Genomic DNA, 16,953 nt, shown 5'->3' with positions numbered 1-16,953 from the left:
TAAAGTTTGTGTAAAAATGTCTGATGTAACAAAACCACAGATGGCCAAGAGTGACTCGGAGGTTTCATCCAAAAGAAACATTAAGTTCACTGAGAAAGGCCTGATGTCCTATATAAAAACATGCCAAGATAAAAGAAGTGCTAAATTGAAACAAGCAAGACAGATAAAAGATGATTTTAATGTTTTGATGGAATCAAAGTATAATGCTGACTCGATCAAGTCTCTTCTGGCTACATTTATGCAATGCTGTGAGGATGCAGAGGTGTTGCATAAAACAATTAACAAGTATGCCACTCCCCTCTGATGAACTTAAGAAACAAAATGAACATTTTCAAAGTAAATTGAGTATTTACCTGGAGTTTACTGAACGTGTCAAGGGCTGGGTATGTGAACTGGGTAAGCCCTTTGTGATACCAAATGCAGATATGGATGATCAAGCCAAAGACAACACTGAAGATGTAATTAACCCTGAAGACAGTGTTTCCAATGTGTGCTCTGCAAAGTCCAAACCATGCTCTCAAATATCCCGTGTCTCTTCCACTACATCTGCACGCATAAGAAGAGAGGCCGAATAAGCAGCGCTGCTGGAGCGTGCTGCAGTTCTGAAAAGGAAACCTCAGCTTGAAGCCATGGAGGAGAAGCTAAAACAAGAAAAGGAGCAATTTGAACTTGAGACGGAGCTAGCTGCTGCTAATGCAAAGCTTTGTGCATTAGAAATAAATTCACAAGGTGGCTCAAAATGTTTTGATGGCATGAACTCTAACATTTATTCATATGTATGTATGTGTGTATGTATGTAGATATGTGAGTGTGTGTGTGTGTGTGTGTGTGTGTGTGTGTGTGTGTGTGTGTGTGTGTGTGTGTGTGTGTGTGTGTGTGTGTGTGTGTGCGCTTGTGTGCGTTAGAAGTCTCGCTCCAAGCATGGTTTGTTTTCTTGCAGAACAAGCTGAAGATGGTCATCCTACTAAATTTCTCATTTTCAGCACCATGGACAGCACAACCTTGAGTAAATGAATTAATACATTTTTATAAGGTGACACAATAATTTATTTAGCAGGAGCAGATAACCTGTCAGCAGCAAGTTTCTCCACATGTTAAAACTCAGGCATCTGTCTGTGACTCGTCTTGAAATCCAAGAGACAACTTCACATTGATGAACCAAGTGAATTGCTGCAGATGAGGCTGCGGTTCACACCATAGACCATCTCTAAAACATGTAATGATGAACTGCTTCAAGAGACTTAATTGCTCTATAACACTAATCTATTAGAAAAATGCCCCCCACTGTTGAATGCCACAACATATTCAATATTTGTGTATCCTTTGCGCCGAACTAGACCGCAAGACTTCAGGATACGTTTTAAGTGACGTTCAGGCACCCATGAGAAACTAACTGGTGCACAAAAGAAAGTATATATTTTCTTATTTCTCTTCAGTGTCCCATTAGGGGCTCAGTATAGAAAGACTCAAGAGTAAAGAAGTAAAAGCTACAGGACCGGTTTCCTTTCTAGAGAGAATGATTTATTAAATATGATCAGGTTTGTTTTTGATGGACATTCAACCCATACTCCACACCAGTAGATGGCGGTAATGCAGCATTAAGTTGTTTGTTATGCACCATTGAACTGGAAGAAGAAGAAGATATTTCCGTTGGTCAAGTTCAATCATGTTATACAGATTGGGTCAGATTATACAGATTGGTCAAAAATGTCCTATATAAGGAAACCAGTTGATTGCATCAAAGTCCCGACAAGCAGCATTCACTCGTGGGGAAGCGTAGAGCCACAGGAAGAGTCATCTACATTGTACATGGCTTTGCTGCAATCCCTCATACTGAGCAAGCATGAAGCGACAGTGGGAAGAAAAACCACCCATTAACGGGAAGGAAAACCTCCAGCAGAACCGGGCTCAGTATGAACGGTCATCCACCTCGACCGACTGGGGTTAGAGAAGACAGAGCAGAGACACAACAAGACAGACAAAAAAGCACAGAAGCACACATTGATCCAGTAATCTGTTCTACATTAGATGGTAGTAGCGGGTGATCTGTCTTCTCTGGATGATGTCACAGTTAACAGAACGCCAGACCAGGTGTACCTACTATGAAGAGAAAAGAGAGAGAGCAAAAAGTTAAAGCAGAAATGACAACACATAATGCATAATTGAAGAACAGTAGAACTCAATAGGGTGAGAAAATTAGATCCTGATATACTCCAGTAGCCTAAGCCTATAGCAGTAAAACTATAAAGGTAGCTGAGAGTAACATGAGCCACTCTAGTTATAATTTTTGTCAAAAAGAAAAGTTTTAAGATTAGTCTTAAAAGTAGACAGGGTGTCTACCTCACGGACCAAAACTGGGAGTTGGTTCCACAGGAGAGGAGCCTGATAGCTAAAGGATCTGCCTCCCATTCTACTTTTAAAGACTCTAGGAACCACCAGCAGACCTGCAGTCTGAGAGCGAAGTGGTCTGTTACATATGGAGAAGATTTTAGTTGAAAATGTCTTGATTCTTAAAGAAACTATATATTGATATATATAGTTTCTTTAGGAATATATATATATATATATATATATATATATATATATATATATATATATATATATATGTGTGTGTGTATGTATATGTGTATGTATATGTGTATGTATATGTGTATATATATGTGTATATATATGTGTGTATATATATATATATATATATATATATATATATGTATGTATATATATGTATGTATATATATATATGTATATATATATGTATATATATGTATATATGTATATATATATATATGTATATATGTATATATATATATATATATATATATATATATATGTATGTGTATATATGTATATATATATATATATATATATATACATCACGTAAGCCGCTCAGCCGCTCACACCCGCAGTAGCGCGAGCTGTGCGCCTCGTCGTCGTCGCTTAACTTCTTCCAAAACAAAGCAGGTACAGCAGCTAAACTGGGCTCCCTTCTTTGTGATAAAGTGACAAAGCGTCCAAGCGGCATAAGGACATAACGCATGCAGTAACGTGCTTCATAGTGATGGATATGTCTGCTGTTCTCTGCAGCTGAACAACCGGCTTCAAACCTGCCACTCTTGATCCGCGATATAAAGTTAAGTTATTTTTCTTAAAAAAAAAAAATCTGTTATGGTTAAAAAAGGTGGTTGAATAAAGATGTAATTGGAATTCTGTGTTTGTGTTCTTTAAATCAAATCATTTAGCAATATCATAAAATGTCCAGGCAGAGCTGCACATAAAATATGGTTTTAAATATTTTCAGTAATTATCGATATCGATCAATGTGCCTTTTGTTTTTGGATCGATAAGCTTTTTTTCTATATCGCCCAGCCCTATGCCACATACATCTCTATGCATGGAAACAGAGATTCCCAACCCCCATCCCCCCCCCCCCCCCCCCCGCTCAAAGGTGTCCTGCGTTTCCCAAATGAAAATATGGTCACCCTAATATATATATGTATGTATATGTATGTATGTGTGTATATATATATATATATATATATATATATATATATATATATATATATATATATATATATATATATGTGTGTGTGTGTGTGTATACATGTACAAATGTTTTGTCTATATAGTAATAAAAAATAATGTATGAGTGTCTGTGTTTTGCAATATACATCCTGTCAGAATACTCTATTACTTTTAACCCCAATAAGATTATTTAAATATACTCGACCATTTGTTATAATAACTATAGTTTTAAAGTTTTCAGTAAAAAAACAACGTGAAAATTAGTTTAATATTCAGCGAGTTATGATTGATTAAAATTGATTCTGCGCCTGTCGACCGCCCCAAGATGGCGCCCCCAAATCTCGCCATCGCCCATAGGCGAAAGCGGTCGATGCGCCTAATTTGTGTCTATGTAGAACCGCGTTGATCCTCCGGGTTCTTTGTCCTTGTTCTGCTGTGAGGCCAGAATCGGGAGTGTTGGTGAGGCTGAAAGAGAGCAGCAGCTGCTGCAGGTGATGAAGTCTGGAAAGAAGTCCAGCAGCTGGAGGCACAGCGGAGAAACTGGAGGGAAGCAGGAGCTCAAAGAGCGGCAGGACGCAGCAGAGGAGACACCAATGATGGGGGATGTTTTCCAGCCCAGAGTTCTGCTGCACCCATCAGGTTTGGAGATTTCCTTCTTCATGCTAACTGTGTGGATGGAGCTAAAGTTTAGGAGCCGTTTTCAGCAGCTGATGGATTCCTCCTCTTCATCACAACTCGTTGCAGGGTTTCCCCCAGAAAACTGGCTAAACCTGCAGCTCTGCTTAGGAGGTGCTAATGCTAGCTTAGCATGTAGCATAGGAAGTGCTAATGCTAGCTTAGCATGTAGCATAGGAGGTGCTAATGCTAGCTTAGCATGTAGCAACATTCAGCAGCAAGTTCTTTTTGTCTGTTTGCCTGGTAAAGTTCCTCCAAACATCACTTTTTGGTTTATCTTGTTTAGAAAGATGGTTGTCGGTTTTTTCTTGTTGTTGGCTATGGAGGACCAATCCTGCCAAAATTTAAATGGATTTAGACTACACACAGAAATAAATAAGACCAAGAATTCCTTCTGGGAATTTCTGGTGTGACAAACACACAGACAGCTATACAGTATATCAGTGAGAAAAAAAACAAAAAAAAAACCAAACCAGTCAAATCCAGAGTTTGTTCTAAAGAAATATCAAGAGTAGAAGATACGGGTAAAATATCAGAGTAAATATTGACCAAGGAAAGAAAAAAATTATTTGATGATGGAAGTGTAAACTCCAGCCTATTTACATAACACACGATGATGGAATGTGCAATTTTTCCATTGCATAAAAAGCTTAATATGAAATAAAAATGTAGTAGTAGTGCCTCATTAACTCATTATGAATTAACATGATGTAGACAGTTGTCTGAGAAACTATAGAAACTGTGGAGAGTTTCAAATACCTGGGTGTTCACGTTAACAATAAGCTGGACTGGACTCACAACACCGACGCCCTGTATAAGAAGGGCCAGAGCCGCCTCCACCTCCTGAGGAGGCTGAGGTCCTTTGGAGTGAGCCGGCCTCTGCTAAAAACTTTCTATGACTCTGTGGTGGCCTCAGCTCTTCTCTACGCTGTCGTCTGCTGGGCTCCTGGCAGCACAGAGCGGGACAGAAAGAGACTGAACAAGCTGGTGAGGAAGGCCACTTCTGTCCTGGGCTGCACTCTGGACTCTGTGGAGGAAGTAGCTGAGAGGAGGGTGTTGTCCAAGTTCACATCCATCATGGACAACACCTTCCACCCCCTGCACCAGACTGTAGAGGAGCTGAGCAGCTCCTTTAGTGCCAGACTTAGACATCCTGTCTGCTGCACTGTAACTGTAACCAGAACTGAAATAAGTAATATAACTAATGTGCAATAATCAATTTATACCAGATTATACAATGCCGCACTATAACTGCAACCATAACTGTTATAACTAATGTGCAATAATCTATCTATCTAATACACTGTGCTATAACCTGATTTCTGCTGCTATCACCAGGTGAATATATGTCAATACATATGTATGTGTATGTGTATATATATATATATATATATATATATCTATATATATATATATATATATTATATATATATATCTATATATATAGATATATATATATATATATATATAATATAGATATTATATATATATATATATATATATATATATATAACCGTGAATGTACATATGACATCATCTGCCTACTTCGATTTCGCCTTCATTTTTTATTCTTATCTATTTGTGTTCTATTTTTTTCTCATTTGCTTTTTGATCCAACGTATGTATGAAGATACACTGTATATAACTGATGCACCTTTTCCTACTTTGGCACCTGCTTCTGACTATTGAGCCGATGTAACAAGTACATTTCTTCAATGTGAGATCAATAAAGCCTATCTTATCTTATCTTATAAACAATTTAGTGTTTCCCCTACAAATTATGTGTGTGTGGGAGAGTGGGGGGTGGGCAGCTTCCACTCAGCTTTCCATTAATATTACAGAATACAACTTTATATGAGCTGCCATCTTCTGTCTCTGTGTGTTTAAACATGGTTATATTTTGAAGGCTACCTGCCATTCTTCCTTAGTACTTCTCGATTGAATGAAAATCTCTTTACATTTATGATCTGTTTTTGATCAATTCATCGCCACCATCCAGCAACAAAACTGTGTTTTCCAAGAATAAAGCAGCCATCTGTTTCCAAGGATGGGCTCAGGAAGGTGGATATATGTTTCCAACACAAAGACTTTTGATGATTAGCGACAATCAAAGCAAATTAAATTTTTCTAGGACATATGAAAATGAGCATAGAGGCATTTACTTGTTGACAACATTTTAACTACTTTTTGCAACTAATTATAATTGCAGTTTGAGTTTTAATGATTACTCCTTCATCACAAACTAATGAAAATGTCTGTTTATTCAGTTATTAACTCAAAAGGAGATAATAAGGTAATTCAGAGACATTCAAATTCTGACTCAAAATAATCACAAAATACTACGATTTGCCAGTTATGAAGCTGATAATTTGCTGTTAGGGTAATTATTCTGCTTAATAAAATACTAGAAAACACAACTCACTACTAAATAGAACATGGAAAAAAAACAAAAATAAGTCAATCAAAATGGATTGAGAGGTAGCAATGTGTAATCAATTCACAGCTGATTAGGAATCTTAGTGACATCAACCTTAACCATCACAATCAACATGTCAGCACTTTGAGGTAACAGCGTTGAAAGAATACTGGCTAAATAATTCTGAGGTAACAAAGCTGGTATACCAAAGCAGGCCTGAGGCTAATATGGGTTAGGGCTGGACGATATAGAAAAAAAGCTTATCGATAAAAAAAATGTATATTGATCAATATCGATAATTATTGAAAATATTTAAACCCATATTTTATGTGCAGCTCTGCCTGGACATTTTATGATATTGCTAAATGATTTAATTTTAATAAAAAACACAAACACATAATTCCAATTAAATCTTTGTTTAACCAACTTTTTTAACCATAACAGAATTTTTTTTAAAGAAAAATAACTTGAGACCTGAGTTATGTTATTAAATACTGGCTAAGAATAAACTAAAGTGACCAGAAAAGTGACCAAAATAAATATACCAAATAAATAAATAAAATATCCTATTTAGGTGGGAATAGTCCACTAGAGTGGCTGATGCAGGGCTGAGGTCAGAGGTTGTGGCGTGGGAAGACACAGATTGCAGCTCATTTTGCACTGATTCCCTGCACTAGTTGCACAATTTAGGGAGCGCTGTTAGAGGAAAAAGTTGTGTTCCGGAACTTTATATCGCGGATCAAGAGTGGCGAGTAATTGTTTGAAGCCAGGTTTTTCAGCTGCAGAGAACAGCAGCATATCCATCACTATGAAGCACGTTACGGCATGCGTGATGTCCTTATGCCGCTTGGACGCTTTGTCATTTTATCACAAAGAAGGGAGCCCAGTTTAGCTGCTGTATCTGCTTTGTTTTCTCCAACGACGACGACGCGGAGCCGCGGCGGGGCTGCACAACTCGCGCTGCTGCGGTAGTGAGCGGCTTACGTGATGAAACAACTTGGTTATGTTACCAAACTTTGTTTTTACCGGTTCCTTGCAAGTTTTACAAATCACTGGTTTATTTCTGTCAGGCTGGCGAACTAGTAAAACCCCGTTTGGGGACAATTTCCTCCGCCTCTCCTTGCTGCGACATATTCACGCGCTGTGTTGTGGTTTGAGAGGGCAGCGCTTTGTGACGGCGTACCTGGGTTCGCAATTACGATTGGTTGAGAGGAAGTAGTGACTGTAGCATCAACTAATATGATAGGCTGAAAGGAAGGAAGGAAAACTGTTTTTTATCGAACTTTTATCGGCCCGTTTTTTCCTATCGCGCCACACGTCTATCGATCGATATATATTGTTATTGAATTATCGTCCAGCCCTAATATGGGGAACACTATATTAGCCTGTTAGTTTTCGTACTGTTAGCCTCTAACTCCTTCTAGTTGGGCTTCAAGTTGCGCCCGGCTAACGATAACTAATCAATTAGTGTGACCTCACAACAGTCTGCAGCTAGGAGCCTCGTGTTCTACTCTGTGTCCCGTTCAAGATGGCGACTATGACGACCTGTGACCTACGGCCTTGCATGCTGTGCTTACAATGGCATACCCAGTGAATGTCCTTAGTTTTGGTACACAAGTCTAAGTTAAGGACGAAATAAAGTTTGGGGTCAGTATCGTGATAGGCTAACATTGAGCGGGTATATAGATGTAAGCGAGTCTCCCCTTGCCAAAAAAAACAACATTTAATACTGACTTAAGCCTATACACGTTAGGTCTTTCAGCTATGGGAAGGTTTAATTATGAAACACTGCTATGTCTACACAACTAATTCCCTCTTTTTAGTACTTGTATCTGTCCACTGTTGCCACGGCTACAATAAGATGGGGATGGGGTGGTCAACATGATGTCTTTGGCCGTTTCATCAGTTTCCGTCTCATCTGTTGACATCGTAACATTGTAAAGATCTAGTTGTTGATAAAGCATGTAATGTGTTTCAGTGTTGGCTGCAGATGTTAAAGAAGAGGCTCCTGAAGAACAGAGTCCTGAGGGGGAGCAGCAGGAGTCAGAGCCCCTCCACATAAAGGAGGAACCCAGGGCCCGTCAGGAAGGAGAGCAGCTTCTTGTGAAGGAGGAGACTGATAGCAGCTTTCCATTAACCGCTGCTCCTATCAACGGTAAGGAATGGCTTTTCTGGCTCAAGACCATGTTCTCGGATTTGGAGGCACTGATTCTCATCCCGGCCGCTTTGCACTTGGCTGTGAACCGCTCTAGTGAGAGCTGTAGATCACGCCCCTAGGAAGCCAATAGGACCACGTCATCTGCAAATAGCAGAAACGCAATCTTTAAGGCCACCAAAACGATCCCCTAAACACCTTGCATGCGCCTAGAAATTCTGTCCATAAAAGTTATGAACAGAATCGATGACAAAGGACAACCTTGGTGGAGTCCAACTCTCACCGGAAACAAGTCCGACTTACTGCCGGCAATGCAGACCAGACTCTGACAATGGTCATACAGAGACCTAACACCCCCACTCTAAACAGTATTAGTACTGCACGGCTTCCCCCTCCTGACACTCCGGATGGTGGACCAGAATCGCTTCGAAGCCGTACGAAAGTCTTTCTCAATGGCCTTTTTGTACTCTTCCCACGCCGAGTTTTTGCCTTGGTGACCAGCCAAGCTGCCTGCCGCTTTGACCGCCGGTACACATCAGCTGCTTCCAGAGTGCCACAGGCCAATAAAGCCCAATAGGACTCCTTCTTCAGCTTGACAGCTTCCCTCACCGCTGGTGTCCACCAGCGTGTTCGAGAGTTGCTGCCACAACATGCACAGACAACCTTGCGGCCACAGCTCCGACTAGCCACCTCAACAATAGAGGCGTGGAACATGGTCCACTCGGACTCAATGGGCGGGGGACATTGCTCTCCCAGAGGTGGGAGTTCCCCAGAGGTTGGAGTTAAAGCTTTGTCTAACGGGGGACTCTGTCAGACGTTCCCAGCAAACCCTCACAATACGTTTGGGCCTGCCAGGTCTGATTGGCTTCCTCCCCCACCATGGGAGCCAGCCTACCACCAGGTAGTGGTCGTTGGAGAGCTCCTCCCCTCTCTTCACCCGAGTGTCCAAGACATACGGCCGCAGATCAGATGAAATGACAACAAAGTCGATCATTGAACTACGGCCTAGGGTGTTGTGGTGCCAAGAGCACAGATGGACAGCCTTATGTTTGAACATGGTGTTCGTGATGGACAATCCATGACGAGAACAGAAGTCTAACAACAGAACATCATTCGAGTTCAGATCAGTGGGCCATTCCTCCCGACCACGCTTCTCCAGGTCCCACTGTCATTGCCCACGTGAGCGTTGAAGTACCCCAACAATACGAGGGAGTCCCCAGGAGGGGCACTCTTCAGTAACCCCTGCAAGGATACCAAAAAGGATGGGTAATCTAAACTGCTGTTTGGTGCATAAGCACAAACAACAGTCAGAACCCGTCCCCCCACACGTATGCGGAGGGAGGCCACCCTCTCGTTCACCGGGGTGAACCCCAGCGTATAGGCACCGAGATGAGGGGCAACAAGTATGCCCACTCCAGCTCAGCGCCTCTCACCAGGGGCAACTCCAGAGTGGAAGAAAGTCCAACCCCTCTCAAGGAGACTGGTTCCAGAGCCAGAGCCATGCGTTGAGGTGAGTCTTACTATCTCTAGTCGGAACTTCTCAACCTCGCGCACTAGCTCAGGCTCCTTCCCCACCAGAGAGGTGACATTCCATGTCCCAAGAACCAGCTTCTGCAGCCAAGGTCCCCGCCCTCGACTGCTACCCGTTGCACAATGCACCCGACCCCTTTGGCCCCTCCGACAGGTGGTGAGCCCATTGGAAGGGGGACCCATGTTCCCTCTTCGGGCTAAGCCCGGCCGGGCTCCATGGGCAAAAGCCTGGCCACCAGGCGCTCGCCAACGTGCGATTATTTTGTTACGTTTATAAAGGTTACGTTTATTTTGGCAATATATATTGGAAACAGGGCAGTGTAGTCCAACTGCGCTGTCCTCCCAACAGAGACGAATAGAGACCTGTGTACGTGAAGGGACAGATTGATATTACACACTTGGGAAGAACATTTAATGTGGCTTATAATCCGGTGCGACGTAGGGGTGGACATAGACAAATAAGGCACATTTGACAAAGCGTAAAATTTTATTTTAAAAGCATTGCTGAAAAGGTCAATATATAACAAAATGTCCTAAATATATCTTGATTAAAATGAGACTCAGTTTAGGTTGAGATCCAAATTCTATCTGATGTACATAATGTGTTTAAATGTTTCCAGCAGATGTTAAGGAGAGGCTGATTGTTAAGGAAGAAGCTTCTTTAGACCACAGACCTCCTGATGACCTGCACGACCCAAAGCCCCCCCACATAAAGGAGGAACAGGAGGGAGTCTACATCAGTCTAACAGGAGAGCATCTCAATGGGAAAGAGGTGATTAATGCCATCAGGTTTCCAGTTGCTGCTCCTCCCTTAAAGAGTCTGGATGATGAACAGTCTCTGCTGCTCTCACAGCTTTATCCAGACCAAATTAAAGGCAGAGAGGTTCCAGAAGAGAATGATGGAGAAGAATCCATCAGGATACAAAATCTTGGAGATGCTTCCATTTCTTCAGAGGCTGAAGGCAGTAAGAAGGATGAAGATTACAGTGATGTAGAGCACCCTCTCTCTGAGCTGAAACACTTGTCAGACTCTGCATATAAGAAATGTTCTACAAAGAAGAAAAATGTGGAGTCAAATAGGAAAGGCCACACAGGCGTAAAGTTTAGCTGCAAAGACTGTGGTAAAACATTTATTAAAAAATCCTCTTTAAATACACACATGAGAATCCATACAGGACAGAAGCCTTTCTGTTGTGATCTATGTGGACAAAGATTTAGTGAAAAAGGAGCTTTAAACACACACATGAGAATCCATACAGGACAGAAGCCTTTCTTTTGTGATCTTTGTGGAAAAAGATTTAGTGAAAGAGGAACTTTAAACAAACACTTGAGAATCCATACAGGAGAGAAGCCTTTCTGTTGTGACCTATGTGGACAAAGATTTAGTCAAAAAGGAAATTTAAACAGACACATGAGAATCCATACAGGAAAAAAGCTTTTCGGTTGTGACCTATGTGAGCAAAGATTTAGCGATAAAGCAACTTTAAAAAGACATATGAGAATCCATACAGGACAGAAGCCTTTCTGTTGTGATCTATGTGGACAAAGATTTAGCCAAAAAGAACATTTAAACACACACATTAGAATCCATACAGGACAGAAGCCTTTCTTTTGCGATCTATGTGGACAGCGATTCAGTGAAAGAGGAACTTTAAACAAACACATGAAAATCCATTCAGGAGAGAAGCCTTTCTGTTGTGATCTATGTGGACAAAGATTTAGTCGTAAAGAACATTTAAACACACACGTTAGAATCCATACAGGACAGAAGCCTTTCTGTTGTGAAATATGTGGACAAAGATTTAGCCAAAAAGGACATTTAAACACACACATTAGAATCCATACAGGACAGAAGCCTTTCTTTTGCAATCTATGTGGACAGAGGTTCAGTGAAAGAGGAAATTTAAACAAACACATGAAAATCCATACAGGACAAAAGCCTTTCTGTTGTGATCTATGTGGACAAAGATATAGTCGTAAAGAACATTTAAACACACACGTTAGAATCCATACAGGACAGAAGCCTTTCTGTTGTGATCCATGTGGACAAAGATTTAGGAAAAAAGAACATTTAAATATACACATGATAATCCATACAGGACAGAAGCCTTTCTGTTGTGACCTATGTGGACAAAGATTTAGTCAAAAAGGAAATTTAAACACACACATGACAATTCATACAGGAAAGAAGCTTTTCTGTTGTGATCTATGTGAACAAAGATTTAGCCGAAAATCACATTTAAACAGACACATGATAGTCCATACAGGACAGAAGCCTTTCTGTTGTGATCTATGTGGGAAAAGATTTAGCCAAAATGGAACTTTAAAGAATCACATGAGAATCCATACACGACAGAAGCCTTTCTGTTGTGATCTATGTGATCACAAATTTAACAACATATCTGATTTAAACAGACACATAAAGAACCATACAATGCAAGACAAGACAACTTTATTTGTATAGCACGTTTCAGTACAAGAACAACGCAAATGATTTACATGATTAAAACCTAGGAAAATAAAAATGTAAACAAAAAGTTGGAATAAAATGTAAGGAAAATGAAACTAAGAGTAAATGTTAATGATTTTATAAGCAATTGGACTACAAATTAAATTCATGATGTTTCAGTTAAAAGTTTAACTAGAACATTCTAAAACAATCTTAAGCAACTGGGTTTATAATTTTGATTTAAAATAACTCAGGCTTTCAAGCACTTTTTACAGTCTTCTGGAAGTTTGTTCCAGATGGTAGAATATAGGAAGTTAGCTTCTTACAAGTTGTGAAGTGCTTTGGGGTCGTCAAGACTAATTAAAGTGCTGTACAAGTACAAGCCATTTACCAGATTAGGTTTGAATCAGAAGTCCTTAGTGGTCTGAATGGTTGATACACTGATAACAAGTCTGTGATATATTTAGGTACCAAGCAATTCAGGGATTTATAGACTAACACGTATTTTAAAGTCTATTTTCTTAGATACAGGGAGCCAGTGTAAGGCAAGGCAAGGCAAATTTATTTATATAGCACAATTCAGTACAAAGACAATGCAAAGTGCTTTACATGATTAAAATATAGCAAAATAAAACAGAATAAAAGCAAGTAGGAATAAAATATAGATAGAAAATAGAACAAAAAAGTGGTGATTCAGTTAACTAGGACAGTTAAAGGCAATTTTAAACAAATGTCTTTTTAATCTTGATTTAAAGGAACTAAGGCTTTCCGTATCTTTACAGTTTTCTGGAAGTTTGTTCCAGATAAGTGGAGCATAGGAACTAAATGCTGCTTCTCCATGTTTGGTTCTGGTTCTGGGTATGCAGAGTAGGCTGGAGCCAGAAGACCTTAGTGGTCTGGAGGGTTGATACACTGATAATAAGTCTGTGATGTATTTAGGAGCTAAGCCATTTAGGGATTTATATACTAACAGAAGTATTTTAAAATCTATTCTCTGAGATACAGGGAGCCAGTGTAAGGACTTTAGAACTGGGGTGATGTGCTCTACTTTCTTAGTCTTAGTGAGGACGCGGGCAGCAGCGTTCTGGATCAGCTGCAGCTGTCTGATCCACTTTTTAGGCAGACCTGTGAAAACACCGTTGCAGTAATCAATTCTACTAAAAATAAACGCATGGATTAGTTTTTCTAGATCCTGCTGAGACATCAGTCCTTTAATCCTAGAAATGTTCTTCAGGTGATAGAAAGCCGACCTTGTAATGGGGTACCGCGAACGAGCTATTTTTAGAAACGTAACGTCACGATGACGTCACATCACGTGGTACGCAGTGGGGCAAACTCCGGAAACCCGCCGCTGGTTTGCTTTAAAAGAGACGTGCGTTAGCCTAGGTTTTACTCGGTAAACGACTGGTTTTTCCAAATCTAAGACCATGGTTTTTAAACATTGTTGCTATGGAACGTGCAACAGCGACTCGAGGTACGCTGATCGGCCGCATATGAAGGATGTTTTCTTCATTACTTTCCCGAAATTCAAGAGTGCCAAGGAGAAATGTGTGCGCTGGGTACACCGGTGCGGTCGGCCTACATATGTAGCTAGCATTTTGTTGGAGGAAAGGGCACAGCCGAAGAACATCCTGACCCAATTCCAGCGACATCAAGTCAAGGTAAGAGTATTTTGGTGACCGACATGTTAATAAAGTAGCGCCTGCTACCATGATCGCATATAGGCTATCATGGTAGCAGGCGCTAACATGATACCCTGCTACCAGGATAGCCTACTCAAAAACATTTCAAATGAGACAAACATTAAACATATACCGATTCCTGGACGGTGATTGCAAACAAAAAAAAAACGGCCGACGCCGCCATGATCGCCGCGCAGGAAAAAAAACCAAAGCTTACCGTTCAATCAACTCGGTTCGTTTTCCAGTCTTTTTAAGCCCTCGACACTCAAGCCATCGTTGAGCTGAAGGTTGGTGTGTTCTTCGGCAGTGCGACCAATAAACCGTGCGCCTGGGACATCGTTTTGGGAAAGTTTAATGGCTGCAAAGTCGGTCATATCGCTGGTTCTGTTGCGCTTGTAATAACTGGGTGCCCCGGGCGTTCTGCAACTGTCTGTCCTACCTAAGCGGCAAAAGGGGCGTTGCTCTTGAGACGGTGACGTCACGTGCGCAGTACCCCATTGTCTTTAGATGCTTTTGGAGGTTCAGGTCTGAGTCCATCACTACACCCAGATTTCGGGCCTGATTTGTGTAAGTACTTTAGAACCAGAGATGTGCTCTACTTTCTTAGTCAGAGACATGGACCCAGATCTTCTGTTCTGAACACAGCTTGTTGCTCCAAAGTGACAACACTGGCACGGCTTCCTTCAAAACGGGCTCTTTAATAAATGCCGTGAAAACTACAAAATAAAGACAAGCTTTAGAAATGGATACATTTACAGACAGTCAGGTGACACATACTGTAACAAAGTTACCTCGTGACCGCCTGCCACTTCGGAGGTCTTTAATAGACTAATTCTTCTTTGTCCACTCTAAATTAAATATTAAGTAATTAAAACACCATAACCAATAAATTTACAAAATATTACAAACATAAATACAATACCTTTACAGCTACAGCAAATACGAGACTGCTACTCTTTCCCAGATTTCTGCTCCTTCTCTCATGCAAATCTCGCTACCTTTCTTATATACGCAAATCTCGCGATAACTTTTCAACAAATAGTTTCAAAAGAAATAAAATACAATAATTTTACATAAACCTCAAAATTTGAACTAAACAACTTAAAATACATAATCTGAGATAAACATACATTTTTCCAAGAAATAAATCATTTCACTGTCACTTACACTCCCACCAAAATCACTAATTTGTTTCAATGTGATTTTTCAATGAATGTCAGAATTAAAGTCTGTTTTACTCTGTATTAGTCTCAAGTAACGTCACTACCCTATGAATAGGTCTTTCTAAATATATCAACCTTGTCAGTGGTTTTCCTTTGTCAAATGTCGTTTCACTTGTCTTTAGTTTCACCTTTCGAACCTTGCCGTCTGGGCTCTCTAGAGTCTCTACTACTAGAGCTAGCTTCCATTTACATCTTGGAGCATTATCATCTTGTAGGATCACAATGTCATTAATGTGGAGGTTCCGTGAAACTTTCTGCCATTTCTGTCGCTGTTGGAGATTTAGCAGATATTCTCGTTTCCATCTTTGCCAAAACTCATTTGCTAGAAATTGTACTCTTCTCCATCTTTTGTTCAAGTACAAATCCTCTCTGCAAAACTGTCCTGGAGGGGGGAGAATAACTGAAGACTTCATCGTTAATAGGTGATTGGGAGTTAAAGGCTCTGGATCCAAGGGATCATTAAGATACTCCACACTTAAGGGTCTGCTGTTAATGATGGCCATTGTCTCGTAAAAGAGCGTTCTTAGACTAGTTGTATCAAGTCTGTTTGAGAATTTATCTAACATTGCTGTTAGTATGCTTCGTACTGTTCGAATTTGCCGTTCCCAGATGCCTCCCATGTGGCTAGCTGATGGAACGTTCATCACAAACTCGCAACCAATAGCTCTTTGTGGTTCTTGGTCCATATCCTTCATTAGCTCCAAAAACTCCCTTCTGGCTCCCATAAAATTTGTCCCTTGGTCACATCTTAGTTGTCGAACAGGACCTCGTATGGCAATCAGAACCCGAAGAGCGTTCATGAAAGCATCAGTTGATAAGTCATCAAGTGTTTCAATATGCACAGCTCGTGAACATAAGCAGGTGAACAATAATCCATATCTTTTGACTTCCTTTCTTCCTTCCTTTACCATGAATGGGCCAAAACAGTCAACACCGCAATATGTAAAAGGAGGTGCTGTTTTTGTTCTTACTTCTGGTAACTCTGCCATCTGTTGGACATTTGTGGTCTTTCTATATCGCCTACATTTAACACAGTGGTAAATGTGCGAAGAAACCATACTTCCACATCCTAAAATCCATATGCCATTTGCACGCAATTCATTTATGGTCATGCCTCTTCCTTGATGATGTACACGTTCATGGTAGTGTTTAACGAGGAGAGCTGATACATGGGACTCCTTGGTAAGAATTGCGGGATGTTTGACATGATGATGCAAGGCTGATTGGGACAATCTTCCTCCCACCCTGAGAACATCGGACTTGTCCAAGAAAGCATTTAGTTGCTTTAGTCTGTCATGCTT

The 16,953-nt window shown here is 40.5% G+C and overlaps 1 long non-coding RNA gene across 1 annotated transcript; it reads left to right on the top strand.

Annotated features, from left to right (window-relative positions):
- The first annotated feature begins 8,673 nt into the window (after positions 1–8,673).
- On the top strand, positions 8,674–11,500 carry LOC118559495. The gene is made up of 3 exons (XR_004928898.1): positions 8,674–8,768; positions 10,922–11,070; positions 11,152–11,500. It is a non-coding gene; the product is annotated as an uncharacterized LOC118559495 (long non-coding RNA).
- The last annotated feature ends 5,453 nt before the right edge of the window (positions 11,501–16,953 follow it).

This window comes from Fundulus heteroclitus, unplaced genomic scaffold (assembly GCF_011125445.2).
Source record: "Fundulus heteroclitus isolate FHET01 unplaced genomic scaffold, MU-UCD_Fhet_4.1 scaffold_299, whole genome shotgun sequence".
NCBI lineage: Eukaryota > Metazoa > Chordata > Actinopteri > Cyprinodontiformes > Fundulidae > Fundulus > Fundulus heteroclitus.
This window is presented reverse-complemented; position numbering and strand designations above follow the sequence as displayed.